Raw genomic sequence first — 15,587 nt, 5'->3', positions numbered from 1 at the left:
GTCTGTCTACCTCTTCATGGAAATGAAATAAGATATCCTTATGACTAAAAATCAGTTCTGGAATCCAATTCTACTCACAGCTGAGGGTGAAGATCACAAAGTTTATACCACAGAAAAATTTAACCTAGAACATTTGTGAGTGGACGGTAGCAAATGCTGACATAAGCCCTAAAAGAGCTAGTAAAGTACCTTATGACCTATAACTAATTTAACTAGGTTAATTAGTGACATAACTTATAGAGAAATTCTTGAAATAGTTATTTGCCAAAAATAACCAATATAATTGAATGGGTTGACATACAGGTCTAACAATAAGACTAGATACTATTTTTGAAGGCTTAATTTGACTCAATTACAGAGGTGAGCACTTCCATGGATTAAGTATGTTGATCCTCATAGAAGCCCACATTTTATAGAAGGGAAGGGAACCTGAGGATAAGAGACATTAAGGAATTTGCTCAAATTCATAGTGGCGATAAGTAGTTGAGTCAGAATTACGCACTCTATTCAAAAGCCCAGTATAGGATTTTTACGTGTTTGGGTTTTATGCTTCTTTGGATGTAACAACAAGAGACAAAATAACAGTTCCCTAAATAATACAGAAGCTTCTTCCTCTCTTAGTTCACATAAAAGTATTTCAGAACTGGATCAAGCTCTTGATCAACATTTGGAATTTATCTCATAGCCAATTATGGCTGCTCTAGTTCTCATCATCACATCCACATCCCAGCTGGTGAGAAGGGGAGAAGAAAATGCACAGTGTCCTTTTTCATAGGCCAGACCTAGAAACTGTACATTATTTCTACCCATAACCTATGGCCTAAAACTTAATGAAATAGTTATGTCTAGCTTATGGGAGGCAAAGAAATGAAATCCTTATGCTGGGTATCCATGTGCTCAATTAAAATTGCATCATTCTTTTTTACCAAATGAATAAGGGGAGAATGACTATTTGGGGAAAACTAGCACTTTTTGTCACAGTCATTAGCTACAAGCTATTTAATCATGGATCCCTACCCAAAACTGTATTTTAGGTTTAGAATAGTTTATGTTAGGCAATCTTTTCTGCTAGAAATTGAATAGCAGAGCCAGTTGGCTGGAATGGTGTGAAGTCTGAGTCAACAAAAATTCTTTCTTCATATGGATGGGAGAGGGTGGATCTTTCTGGCATGATGGAAGATGCATCAAACATCTTCAAAAGTATTATAAAGTTGTTAGAAATTATTGTTGGATCCACCTAGAGATAAAAAATACTTGCTATGTCTCTATAGTGTTATTAAGATATAGATTGTGTTAAAGCATAAAAGATCAACATTAAGCTCATGCAGATGAGTCCACGAATGATACATGTCTATAAGGGTCAAGGAATAGTCATTTAAACTACTGACAGTCTCATTTATTTCTACTGGATTAAATGCATCATAAAGAAGAAAACGAAATACAAGTGATACTAAATACTAAATAGAGGTGACATCATAGGCAATAAAGAATACTTATTCTAGCTTAATACACATATGAAAACCATCAGGCTTTCTATGAGATTACCTTGGACAATGTGTGAGAGATAAATCTATATTACAGCAATCCATTTTAAAATCTGTGAGGATAGAACGCATCAAAAAAATCTCACACAGAGGTGCCTTCCTGGCTCAGTTGGTGGAGCATGTGACTCTTGATCTCAGGGTTGTAAGTTCGAGCCCCACATTGGGTGTAGAGATTACTTAATAAAATCTTTAAAAAAAATCTCATAGAAATTTCTATAAATGATCATTTTCCTTTGGAAAAAAAGTATTTAAAAAAAAAAATCTCTGGAACCACACAGAAATTATTGCAACTATCACAAGTAAATGGCTCAATGTTTAAATACCAAAATTTTCGGGGCGCCTGGGTGGCTCGGTTTGGTTAAGCGTCCGACTTCGGCTCGGGTCACGATCTCGCGGTCCGTGAGTTCAAGCCCCGCATCAGGCTCTGTGCCGACAGCTCAGAGCCTGGAGCCTGCTTCAGATTCTGTGTCTCCCTCTCTCTGTGCCCCTCCCCTGTTCATGCTCTGTCTCTCTCTGTCTCAAAAATAAATAAACGTGGGGCGCCTGGGTGGCGCAGTCGGTTAAGCGTCCGACTTCAGCCAGGTCACGATCTTGCGGTCCGTGAGTTCGAGCCCCGCGTCAGGCTCTGGGCTGATGGCTCGGAGCCTGGAGCCTGTTTCCGATTCTGTGTCTCCCTCTCTCTCTGCCCCTCCCCCGTTCATGCTCTGTCTCTCTCTGTCCCAAAAATAAATAAAAAAAACATTGAAAAAAAAAATTAAAAAAAAAAAAAATAAATAAACGTTAAAAAAAATTAAAAAAATAAATAAATACCAAAATTTTCCCACATTTTGCTTATTAGAACTAATAAACACTAATGCACAGTGAATTTACCACTTTGAACAAATTAAGTCAATTTTTAAAATCTTGTCTTTATATAGCTCTCACCTATACAGAGTTCTGATATCTTTTAAATTTCTGTATTTTCATTTACCTTTCTTTTCTTTTTTTATCTTTTCAAATATTTTCCCAGGCATTCACTTTTATTGAGAAGAGCACTGCAAATAGCTACGTGTCATTTTTTGTTAGAAATTCACAGCTTTCAAATTCCTTTCATATGCAATTTTCATTTACTCTTTGGAACTAATGCATATTAATGCAAAGTACAATATCTTATTAGAGATATCTGAAGCTCAATACATTTCTTAATTTTCTCTTATTTAACTAGTGAAATCCAGAGGTTCTGATTTATGACCATTTTAATTGTATGGAAGTTCTTCATGTACTCTGGAGCCTCCAAAGCATTAAATGTCACTCCACACCTTTTCTAAGTTCTTTGGTGCCATAAATATCATTTCAAGGAAAGTAGGTTTTGTGTTTCCTGGGAGACCAGGTACCCACAGCAATATTCTTCAACAAATAAAGGGCACATTTATTCTTCTTTCAATATTATAAAACTTGGGAGAAAATTTTGTATTAAATCCTAAGAATCATAGACCGTGTAAATATATATATTTTTTACATTTATAGTGGTGGCCTCTGCTTGGAACCTAGGTATTTTTACCTTTGTATTTGGATAAGTTTGGGTGCATCTGGAGGTTCTATGCCAGTTTTGAAAATCTTTTTGTAGCAGAAGACTCCTTTGTCCAAATGAAATCTTCAGAGGAAATGAAAATGAAACAAATAAAATTGATGATAATCTGGTTGAAGGAGGGAAGGCATGGGGGTGGGACCTCTTCCCCTCTGTGGAAGTGTGGGTAATTCTAAGTACTTCACTCTACCAGTGACACAGATTGCCCTTCAGCTCAGCCCATGACTCAGACCTCTGCCATACGGTAGGACTTGTCATAAAATAGACGCTAAAAGTGAAAGCTGTGCTGTACAATCTAAAAGATACTGAGAACCTAACACAAAAATAACATGTAAAGTGCATTAAAGAAAGCAGCCCTGGAGAGTGAAGGTTGTATTATGCTGGAAATTTCTGGAGCAAAGAATGGCCACAGTCTACTGAGCAGCAAAATAAGTAGGATGGATCACCATTTGGACCTTCGAGGAAGACCTCACCTTTGACGCTTATCAGCAGGACCAAAGTTTCATCACAGCTTTCAAGGCTTGGGCAATAGACATCACAAAAAACCTGAGAAGTAGAGGAAACTGCAGGTGCCCCATAGTAGCTGACAGGGTGTTTCTTGAGGACATGTAAGGCCACCCTTTAAAACACTCTTAAATAGAGGAGGGGAAGAAGGAGGTAAGGAAGGCCATCTAAACCCCTTTTATTTGCTAGAAGCTATATAAAAATGAAGGTATCAGACAGGGTCCAGTCAGGAAAACAGAATTCACATTCAGGGCTTCAATAGAATAATAAGGAACAGTGACGCAGGTATTGGAGCTTTGAGAGCAAGAGGGAGACACGAGGGTAAACTCAGAGCTAATAAGAACTAGAAGGTATTGCCCCAAGAGCTATGGGAACAAAAGGCAAAAGATGGAAGTTACCAGAGCAGCAGCTTAGTGGAGGAACCTCATAGAGCTCAGACTCAGACCTCTGATCAGGGGCATCCACTTGGCTGGTGCTGGTTTCTCTAAGGCAAATGATGAATCTTGTCCTAGAGGTGCCAAACGAAGTGAGAATAAACAGTCACTTTGGCTGGGCAGTGCTGAAAGATAAAATAAGAAAGAAGAGGAAGGTTCTTTCTGCCCTTCCCCTCCCCCTCCCTTGTTTCTAAACTCCCTCTAGTGACTCCTTTTGGCAGAATGTAATAGGACATTAGCTAGCAGAGCTGTACCAACCTCAGGCTTGCAGAAAGACATATTTGGGGCAGACACAATAGATAAATACAGGAAGCACAGAAAAGAACTGTGTGCAACTCTTACTACAGCCCCATGTTTTTTTCTCCCAGGTTGGTGTGATAGTACCTTTGGTGATCTATATATTGTTAAAATTTTGATTCTGTATTGCTCAAACGAGTGGAAAAGCATAAAAGAGATAAATGTACTGTAAAATTATTCTCAGAAAAAAAAATAGTTTGATAGAAATTATGGCAAAGCCCTTATTTTTGCAAGATATTTTTCAACACTCAATTTTATATATTGACATAGTATTATTAAATTAACTCCATTCGGTGTCTTGGGGATATATTTTTCAGACAATTGTAGACACGTTAGACATTTTTAATATTAGAGGCTTGACTGATAATGCCTGCTCTTAAAAATTTTATTTTTTGTATTTTTAAAAATTTGTTTAATGTTTTACTTATTTTTGAGAGAGAGAGAAAGAGTACGAGCAGGGGAGGGGCAGAGAGAGAGGGAGACACAGAATGCATGAAGCAGGCTCCAGGCTCTGAGCTATTACCACAGAGCCCACCACAGGGCTTGAACCTATGAATCACAAGATCATGACCTAAACCCAAGTCAGAGGCTTAACCAACTGAGCCACCAGGCACCCCTAAAATTTTCTTGGCTAGAACGTTATCCTCTGCTTTTTAGGACACAAAAGTCTAGGTAGGTACATTTATAGGTTTTCATACTTATTTGATTTGAGAGGGGCAAAAATTTGGCCCTGCACATGACACGTTGTGAGATTATAGGATGAACTTCTATATGGGACACTGCCAGTGACAGACTTCGACTTCAATAATTTATGGTCACACTTTCTTCTTGCATATTTGGTGTTTTAAACAAATTAATTGTTCTTACTTTAATCTAAAACAAAGGATACTGTACTCTGAAGACTGACTACGTACATCTTAATCCCTGTGCTAGGCCGAAATTGTCCATTCATTCAACAGATGTTTGCACGGTTACTCTATCAGTCAGGGTTCTGGCAGGGGAGGAGAGTAACTCTGTGTTCTGGGAAAAAGGATTTATTATAGGAATTAGACTTTACAATTGGGGGAGGAGCTGGAGAAGTGAAAGTCTAGAAGGCAGAGTTTAGATCAGAGTAGTTAGCAAGCAGCCAATCTGAGAAGCCAAGTACAGCCGGTTGCTAAATTGGAACCATAAAAGGGGTTCCCATGGAGAGCTTTATGGAGAGTTGCTCTTTCTGTGGAGACCAACTCTATGGGTCCACAGTCAAGTGCTTTGAGGCATACCTGAGGTCACTGTTGATCGTCAGGGCTAGTTGGCTGCAAGAAAACCTACTGGCAAAGCAGAGGAGGAAGAAAAGCACTCGAAACCTACTGATCACAGCCTCCTCTGTCCATCATTTCATCTGGCTGCAAAACAACCTTCAGAGAATAATGTTTGCTGCATCACTTCCAATTTTCAAATCTCTTGCAAGTTCTTCTTTTGGCCAACTATCAGCAGGGGGACCATATAGATGAGGGGTTTCTGGGAAATAGTTCTCCACTTAATGAAGATGACATAATAGTTCATCACAGCCTGTCCGTGCAAGAAACTTATTAAGTAATCTTCTGTAAAATGGGAATAATAACAGGGTGGTTGTGAGGATGAAATGACATAATGCACATAAAAGTTTTAACAGTGTCTGCCACATGGTGAACGCTCAGAAAGTGATTATTATTGTATATTAAATAAACAAAAATGGAAAGTAGTATAAACAACTCTGCTTAAGGTAAACTAGGGCTGCTATGGCAGCCCTGGGAGTGTGTCTCTTGGATCTCTGCTGCGAGTAAAAGCAATGCTGGCCCTGGCTAAGTGCTGGCCACGCCTCCCCGATGGCCTGCAGCCAATGACTGGGTGTGGCGGTGATCCTAAGGCAGGTCTGTTCCTGGGAGACTGGGGATTCCTCTGGCCATAGAACCTTTAGCTCAAGACCTTCCAGACTGCCATGCTCGACTTTCTTTAGAACTGCAAGTCCCATCTAGAATCAATCCTTCCTTCCTTCCTTCCTTCCTTCCTTCCTTCCTTCCTTCCTTCCTTCCTTCCTTCCTTCTCTCTCTCCTTCACCCAAGTTCAGGATGAGGCCTCTTCCAGCTCCCTACCCTTGTCTCTCACTGGCAATTCCCCTAATAAATTTCTAGCATGTTTAATCTGGTACCGGTGTTTGCTTCTTGGAGGACATAGACTAACATGAGTGCAAAAGAAAAATAACATCACCCTAAGAAAGTGAGGTCTAGCAGCAAAAAGGAGAAATTTAAAAAGTGATGATTAATTTAGAAAAACCGACCTTCATGATTGGATTATATCACCAATAAAAACTGCCTGGATACTGATTCTAAAGTGCCCACCTTTCTTTTCTTTCGTTTTCTTTCTTTCTTTCTTTCTTTCTTTCTTTCTTTCTTTCTTTCTTTCTTTCTTTCTTTCTTCTTTCTTTCTTTCTTCTTCTCTTCAACACATACATGTATTTTTTTTAATGTAGAATTTATGTGGTTTACATAACCTGCCCTCCCTGACAACAGCCACACTATGACTAGAGAGTCCTATAGTTAGAAGGAGAAAATCCTGTTTTCTTGAGACCACACTGATGAAAACCCATGGAAGCCACTCCCTTTTCATGTCTCCATACCAGGACTTTGGCTGGAATGAAGCCAACATTGGAAGAATGTCCTGGGAAGAGTATCAAGTTTCCCTACACAATCCCAGGTAATCCAAGCAGGTGGATATATATTTCCTTCTTCTGTTTACAATGCAACATTGATCGAGCTGGCATCTATTCTACCCAAAACATAGTTGATATCATATTTGAATGAGACTGTAAGGGATGTTAAAAGATAAACGGAGGCACATATTAACAATTTTTAAGGACTGGGGTGCCTGGGTGGCTCAGTAGGTTAAGCGTCTGACTTCGACTCAGGTCATGGTCTCACATTTTGTGGGTTGGAGCCCTGCGTCCAACTCTGTGCTGACAGCTCAGAGCCTGGAGCCTACTTTGAATAGTGTGTCTCCTTCTCTCTCTGCCCCTCCCCCACTCACGCTCTGTCTCTGTCTCTCTCTCTCTCAAAAATAAAATAAACATCAAAAAAATTTTAATAAAAACAATTTAATGATTTCTTTGAGCAAACAAAACAAAACAAAACAAAACAAAACAAAACAAAACATTCAAATAAGGCAGCACCTAAACTACAGTGGTCCAGAACACACCCCAGTCAGGAGCTAGGGAAGAATCTTATATGAAGTGCAGAAACAAAGAAAGGAGATTATTTGATTAGCTAGAGCTTGAAGCTTAGTTGGCTATTTGTGATTGGTTGTCCATAGCATTTCCATTTCATAATCTTGAGGCATTTACAAGCTTAGATTTTGGTTTGTTTATATAGGCCACTATAGCATTAGAGTCACATCGATCTAATGGCCTCCTTGTTTAAGTAATTGAATGGGGTAAGCTAATCATTTCTTCAATTGCTTTAAACTCCATTCCTGCTTCAGTTGAGGTTATCAGCAATACACATATCTAAGTTAAAACTCTTTTGTGCTAAAGAAAATTCTTTCCCAGTAATGCAATTTAATGTTCAAATGCCTTCACTGAACTCAATGCAAGAACCACGAAGAAAGTTTGATGATTTTGCAAAGCTTCTTGCAAAGGCCTCGTTCATTATTTTAGTGTTCTCTACATAAAGATATGTATGCTAAAATGACCTAGAATTCAGTACCAGAAATGTTTCCTACCTCTCTTCATCTAAAAATAAGACCAAAAAGGGGCACCTGGGTGGCTGAGTCGGTTAATAAGCCTCCCATTCTTAATTTCAGCTCAGGTCATGATCTCGCTAGTTCATGAGATCAAGACCCACGTTAGGGATTTGTGTTGCACATGGAACCTGCTTGGGATTCTGTCTTTCCCTGTCTCTCTGTCCGCCCGCCCCCAAAGAAATACATAAACTTAAAAAAAAGAATCAATTTGCCTCTTTTCTAGTAATCCCCCCCCCCTTTTTCTTTGTATGATTTCTGATCTTTTATTAGTAACAATCATAATCTTTTCTAGTAATTTTCCCCCTTTCTCTTTGTATGATTTCTGATCTTTCTGGTTTTATTGGTAACAATCATAATGTTTATGAGTTTATTTTAAGAACCATAAAATATTTATATTTTGGATGGGAGAGGAATAAAAAAGCTATAACATTTTAAATTATATATAATATATATATTATATATAAATGCTTACTCTATTCAAACCATGATTATAAATTACTGACCAAATTTTAGAAATAAATGATACTTAAAATTTTTTGTCATGTTTATTTATTTTGGGGAGAGAGTGGGAGATGGAGCGCGATCAGGGGAGGAGCAGAGAGAGAGGGAGACACAGAATCCAAAGCAGGCTCCAGGCTCTGAGCTGTCAGTGCAGGGACCCACATGGGACTTGAACTCGCAAGCTGTGAGATCATGACCTGAGCCAAGAAATAAATGACACTTAAAGGAGTTATGAATAATTTAATAATTCTAATTCAAGGAAGTGCGTGAAGTTTATAATTCATGTTTGTTTGTTCGAAGGACAAATCTTTTTCACCTGAGCCAGGTACCAGAACTGGAAAATGAAGCTAACCGGCAGCAGACAAGCTCTGTAGCAAAACTTCACGCACTGCAGATAGTTCTTTCCTGAGTGTCCTCATCATAAAAGAAGAAGGTAGAACTAGGGGCACCTAAGAGATTACTTCCAGCTCAGGAATTGTAGAATTCCTTTCAAGTTTAAGCTCTATGGATTTCAACATTCAAATGTCTAATTATCCTAAGAGAACATGTACAGAAATGACAAGAAGAGGTGGCGTTAGCAAGAGGAAGTGTCCAAACGTGCGTCTACTTACAAGACCACACTCAGGAAATGGACTCTAGTGAAGTGTTTCCTTTCATATTAGATTTGAATGTTATATTACATAATGAGCCTTTTGAAGTTCCGAGAACTCAAAATTCCATTCAGTGATCTGACATCGTGAAAATGGACGTTTCACCAGTCAAAAGAACAAGTTCATGATGGGGAAAACAATGATACTAAATATATTTACAATTTCTTAGTCATTATAGTAGTTTCGTGAAACGATAACCAGGATAAAAACACACTTTTCGGTACATATCACGTAAATCAGATGCTCTGCTTGACAACAAAGGAGAACACTCTATAATTATTTTGAAATAGTGATTTGTTTTGTTTCAAGCACAACTGTTCACAATTACTTTATCCTAGCATTCAAGATAAACAAAACAGTCAGATCTGAAAGAATTTGGTATTAACTTTATTGTGAACTAATCAGATAATTTTTACAGGCTGCAACAGGTTGAGAACTGTCCTTTTACCTGTAGCACTAAGATAAACTCTAAACAAAAATACATAAGAGAGGCAGAATACATAGCATTAGCAATTGTTTCTTTAAGTCTACCTTAAATAGTCAGCTAGTTAGCCTCTCCTGGTAGACTGAACTACACAATAGGATGCAAGTCTTTCTAGGTTCCTTTCAGTTCCATAAGGAATGGGACTTGTATCCCCAGCGCCTAACAGAATATTTGACACGTAGTAGATGCTTAGTAAACATTTGTAGTGAGTGAACATATTTGTAGGTTATCTCGCTCATGGGTTATCTTGCTTGAGGGTTTAAAACTGAAGTTATTGATATTCAGCAAAATGGCTGGATTTTATTTCTCCATAGCACATGGAACACATTTTAGAATGTGTGTGTAAATATATATGTATATTTAGATGCTAGTTGTATTTCTGGCATCGTATACAGTTGTTTGAAGGTGGGTGCTGTTTTCTTGTAAAAAATTGAAAAGGAACTCCCTATTTGTAGGAAATCCCTTGAATCTGAGCTTACAAAGTGCTATAAGCTCTATTTTATCTTGGTATTGAGGCTCCCCAAAGGATGTATCATTCAAAACCTCAAAGGAAACTGTATTTTATGCAACAGATGCAATCAGCCACAGCACAAAAACAGCACTTTTTGGAAGGCTTATGAGAGATCCAAATGCTGTGAATCTCAAGATTCAACTCAAAGGGGCTGGAATGAATTACCTTATATTATATACTTCCATAGGTTTACCAGTTTTGTATCCTAGAAAATCATTTGAGAGTAAACATAGGGGGAAAAGTCATGTTGGCAATTACCATAGAGGAGTAGTAGAAATCCCAGGATCCTCTGGAGAAGGTGTGAGTAAAATTGTTTCTTCCAGTGCCTTACCTATTGTAGGTCAACAAACAGACAAACAAACAAACAAACAAAAAAAAAACCACAAAAAACAAAAACCAACAAACCCAAAACAAAAACAAAAAAACAAAACAAAACAAAAACCCACATACCAATGCTTACGTTTTCATTCAAACTCACATCCACAGAGTTTTCTCTGGACCAACCAAATTCATTCATCCACCAGCCTGAGAGACTCGAGGACTGAGCAGAAGACTGTCATCACTGAAAAACGTTGGTATGTAAGTTAGAAGAAGTTGTTTTCACGTTCAGGATGCTGGCTGTGTCACACCTCTTGTCCCCACGGAAACAGGATGTGCTTGGTCTATCTAGGTGATGAGTAGGGCAACAGTGTGGTTGCTGGGCTGCATCCCTGGGGACAGTTTCACCATGAAGTTCTCCTGATTGCTGCACTCTTGGTTCATCTGTGGGTCCACTGTTCAGTCTAAAGTCATTTGTATATAGCATCCTCTACTTCACTGGCCTGCCCGTGCTGTCTGTCATTTCTTCCCCTTCCTCTCCTGGGTCTAGTCTATAGCATTCATTCTTCTAAACCCCTGTTTAACACATGGCTTATTTGTTCTTTTGATGTACATTTTTGGTTTTCTTTGATTCTTGTTAAATGCAATGTTTGGCCATTTTTGCTAGACTTTTAAAAAAATGTTGATTTATTTTTGAAAGAGACCGAGTGCAAACGGAGGAAGGGCAGGCAGAGAGGGAGACACATAACCTGAAGCAGGCTCCAGGCTCTGAGCTGTCAGCACAGAGCCCAACACGGGGCTCAAACCCACGGACTGCAAGATCAGGACTTGAGCCGAAGTCGGACGCTTAACCAACTGAGCCACCCAGGCGCCCCATTTTTGCTAGATTTTTAAGATCCACAAGGACAAGAACTATTTTTTTTAAACCACACACAGGATGAGGAGAATGCTCGGCACACGATATACCCACAATATATTTTGACTGATGGGCAAATATCTCACTGCCAGGCTCCTAGTCTCCGTAATATGTAGATGTACAGGTTATTCGTCCTCATTTTTACCAGCAGAGGTTTGCTGATAAACACCTAGCTTCTCTCAAGTGGATTATTGCTGATTAGCTTGTCTTCTCTTTGTGCACATCATGGCTCGAGGGTGATGATTAAAGTCGTCCCCAAATAGGTTACAATGTCTATGACTGGCCCGAATCTCACAACTAAGCTGTAAGGAGGAGATCACCATTCTCACATTGAAACAGTCCACACTGTATAGAAGCTGAAGCTGTATGCACATGGTCGACTTGCTCAAGAATTCACTTGCCTTATTATATTCTGCTTCTTTGTTTATTTTGTATCATACAAAAGGGCATTGCCACAGCTGCTGGATTAAGTAATGGCTCAAAATATCAGTCTACAAGGTCACGCAAACACACTGCTATTTCTTCCTTTGAACAAGGATTTCAACTGCTGCAAAAATCCTCAAAATACACTTACATACTCACATGAATAGTCCTCCCATGGATCATCTCTTCCTCTCAAAATGCATATTGAAAGTATTTCCTTGTTTTTTTTTTTTTTTTTTTTTTTTTTTTTTTTTGTTTGTGTGTGTGTGTGTGTGTGTGTTTTTCTAATTCCTAACATGTTCCGTGCTATCTTTCCTTGAAGTGCTCTACTTTCTGGGTTCTTAAGAATGTTGAGATTGTTTTTCAGGTATTAAGCGTTGAGCTTGTTGCTGAGGTAAGAACAAATAAAGTACAATAAAATATTTGGGAGTCTGGTGCTTTTTAAAAACATAGAATTTCTTAATGAGCATACTTTGAATATATTCAAAATGTATATTTAAAATCTTATAACTTATCCCACAGGGTAAAGCTGAAGGTTCCTTGCATTTCCAGTAATTGAATTAGTAATTGTCAGTTCTTTAGAAATTGCTCCTTTTTACTATTCTAAGCTATCGTTAAACTTTTGAAGATTTAATTAATAAAATTGTGGTTTTCAAAAGTACCCAAGCAGAGGAGTCTGCTCTTCCCGTGGATGAATACATTATTTCTCTTGTACTTCTGAAATAAGAAACGTCCTCTAGTGTTGAACATACTGATATATTTCTCCTGGTATCATCAGTCCCTCTTAGGACATAAATGAGGCACAGAGGGGTTAACTCTTTCAGAACATAAGGAAGCTTCCCATACAGAGGCATTGACTTACTATGCCCTCCTGTAAAATCAAATGAATTCATATGGCACCTTTACTAAAATGCAGTTAAATAATTAATGCCTAACCACCTAGTTTATTATTTTTTTCCAGGAATGATCTTAGACTTTAGAAAATTACAAACCAGTTTAAGATTAAAGAGGATGGTGACGCCCGGGTGGCTCAGTCAGTTAAGCGTCTGACTTCGGCTCAGGTCATGATCTCACGGTCAGGGAGTTGGAGCCTCACGTCCAGCTCAGTGCTGACAGCTCAGAGCCTGGAGCCTGCTTTGGATTCTGTGTCTCCCTCCCTCTCTCTCGGCCCCCTCACCCCGCCCCCCGCCGACTCATACTCTGTCTCAAAAATAAAATAAAACATTAAAAAAATTTGTTTTAAGATTAAGGTGGGATTACAACAATGTATTTGCAGCAAAAGGAGTATGAAGACAAATTGAACTGTGCTATTTAAACTACAGTTTTCTCACTCCCACCCCCACCCGACAAGGATGGCTTATAGCAATCACTATCTATTGCGTTTAAAACAACACTAATATTGCTTAAGCAATAATAGCATATTTTAAAAAGCGTAGGCCTGATTTTCAGACCTGATTTTCAAATAATGCTCTTAGTTTCTTTGTAAGTAGCAGCCAGAGTTAAAAACGCCCCTCATCTTGGTGTTAGATAATACCACAGAGAGTACTTCTGACTTCAGCCTTAGCTTCTGTCTACTGGCTAGACCTATTTAAATTTCCTTAACCTGTTTAATGAGGTCCAAAAATAAATGTATATTATAGAGAAAACTGAAGCACACTCACTATTTACAGAGAAATGACACAGAGAGGGCGTTTATGCAGTATGTGACCTAAATAACCCAAAGCAGATTTAATTCAATATGGGAACCTGGGATTACAGTGGAGCTGTTATCTGGGTCTATCAATAATTGTAAAAGCATCTTTACAAGGTGGCACGATCTTGGATTGCCGGTGTCCTGTCCTAACAAAAAATGAGTCCTCAGGAGAACAGAAATTAATTTACTCCTTTTTAAAAAACGTTTGTTTGTTTATTCACTTATGTATTTATTTATTTTGAGAGAGAGCGAGCGCATGAGCAGGGGAGGGGCAGAAAGAGATGGAGAGAGAAAATCCCAAGTAGGTTCTGTGCTGACAGCAGAGGCGCAGAGGGGTGCCACAAACTGTGAGACCACGACCTGAGCTAAAATCAAGAGTCAGACATTTAACTGACTGAGCCACCCAGGTATCCCAGAAATTAATTTACTCTGGTTCTTAGTATTTAAAAAAAAATTTTAAGCTTATTTTGAGAGAGACAAAGACAGTGCGAGTGGGGGAGGAGAAGAGAGGGAGAGGGAGAGGGAGACAGAGAATCCCAAGCAGGCTCCATGCTGCTAGCACAGGGCCCGGCGTGCATCTTGAACACACAAAACCGCAAGATCATGACCTGAGCCGAAATCCAGTCGGCGCTTAACCTACTGAGCCACCCAGGCACCCCCTTAGTATTTGACAGTTAAATAAAGTTCCCTTAAAATTGTATAGCTTAATTCTGAATTAAGAAATAAAACAGTAGAAAAATCATGCATTGCTAACAGTGCTCAAAATGACAGAAAAAAAAAAGTTCTTGATGTGCAGACCTAATGCAGAGGCTGAGAGGTACAATTGCAGATCCATACAAAAAAAAAAAAAAAAAAAAAAAAATTAGGTAATGCTGGTGAGGAAACTCACAGACCTGCCAAGACTCTAGTGCAAATGGGTTTATCCAAGTGATTTTTGGCAGTTGATTCAAGGCAGCAAGAGAGAAAGAACAGGGAAGATACGCTGAAAGGGAGAGGTAGGTGGGACGCCATTCCAGAAAGGAGATGCCTGTGATAATTTCATAATACAAATGCTTGCCGAGGGCCGGTTATGGCTGTCCTCCTCCCACCTATTGCCATTCACTGAGATCTTAGGGTGACCCAGAACCTGGAGATCAGAACAACAAGGAGGAAAGTGACACAAAAGGAAAAGATTGATGACATTTTCTTTTCTGATATTGGACACGGTTAGTATCTGTAGTGGATGGACATAAACTGAAGACAGCAGCTGAATGCATCCGATCAATGCGTCAAGATAACAACGGTCAAAGAGGGGAGAAAGTTGTGGTGCTGAGGAGCTTAATACTTTGTATTTATATAGTGGATTTTATTTCTGAGCAGCAAAGATACTTGAGGATTGAACGTGTGTAATATTGTTCTCCTGGTAATGACAGTACTGTGGTGTCCTGAGGTAGTCTTAGCCCATCCACATCCAACTGGAAGAGTTGTAGTATTTCTGAAAAGCAGCACATCACACATCCCTCAGTATCCTGTCCTCACTTTAAAAACGAGTTTCCATGATACTGAGGGTGTGGCTCATGCCAAAGAATTTGTTTCTTGCAAATTTATTTTTTCAGTGTGAGGAACAGGGTGCCAATTCCACTTTCAAAGACATGAGTCCTTGTGTGACATGACTAAGAATAGGTCTCAGAGATATCATAGAGTACAGGTGAAAGGTCATTTTGTGGAGCTGAGATCTAGGACACCACAGTCATTTTCCATTGGCACATTATGTTATGACTGTCCACAGGAAAGGAGGGAAACTGGAAGCAAACTTGGAGAAATATGTAGTTTATATCAGACTCTTCCTTTTTCTCCTTTCTAGACTTTTCCTTCGTTATTTCTTCTTTCTCTTTGCCAGAACTACCTTCCAAACTTTAATCACACCCTGGAAGAAGTCAAGTCATGAGGAAGCTATAGAAACACGTTCTAAATACTAGGATACCATGAAGTACACAGTAGCAATGCATC

At 38.9% G+C, this 15,587-nt stretch overlaps 1 protein-coding gene across 1 annotated transcript in view; it reads right to left on the bottom strand.

The window, feature by feature from the left end:
• ARAP2 (ArfGAP with RhoGAP domain, ankyrin repeat and PH domain 2) overlaps positions 1-4,177 on the bottom strand; it is a 213,979-nt gene extending 209,802 nt beyond the window's left edge. Inside the window, exon 1 of the mRNA XM_042936649.1 lies at positions 4,061-4,177. The gene's annotated coding sequence lies outside the window, so the exon portion shown is untranslated. The remainder of the gene's footprint in view (positions 1-4,060) is intronic.
• Positions 4,178-15,587: the final 11,410 nt, after the last annotated feature.

This window comes from Panthera leo, chromosome B1 (assembly GCF_018350215.1).
Source record: "Panthera leo isolate Ple1 chromosome B1, P.leo_Ple1_pat1.1, whole genome shotgun sequence".
Taxonomy (NCBI): Eukaryota; Metazoa; Chordata; class Mammalia; order Carnivora; family Felidae; genus Panthera; species Panthera leo.
Note: the sequence above shows the minus strand (reverse complement) of the source record. Positions and strands in the feature narration are given on the sequence as shown.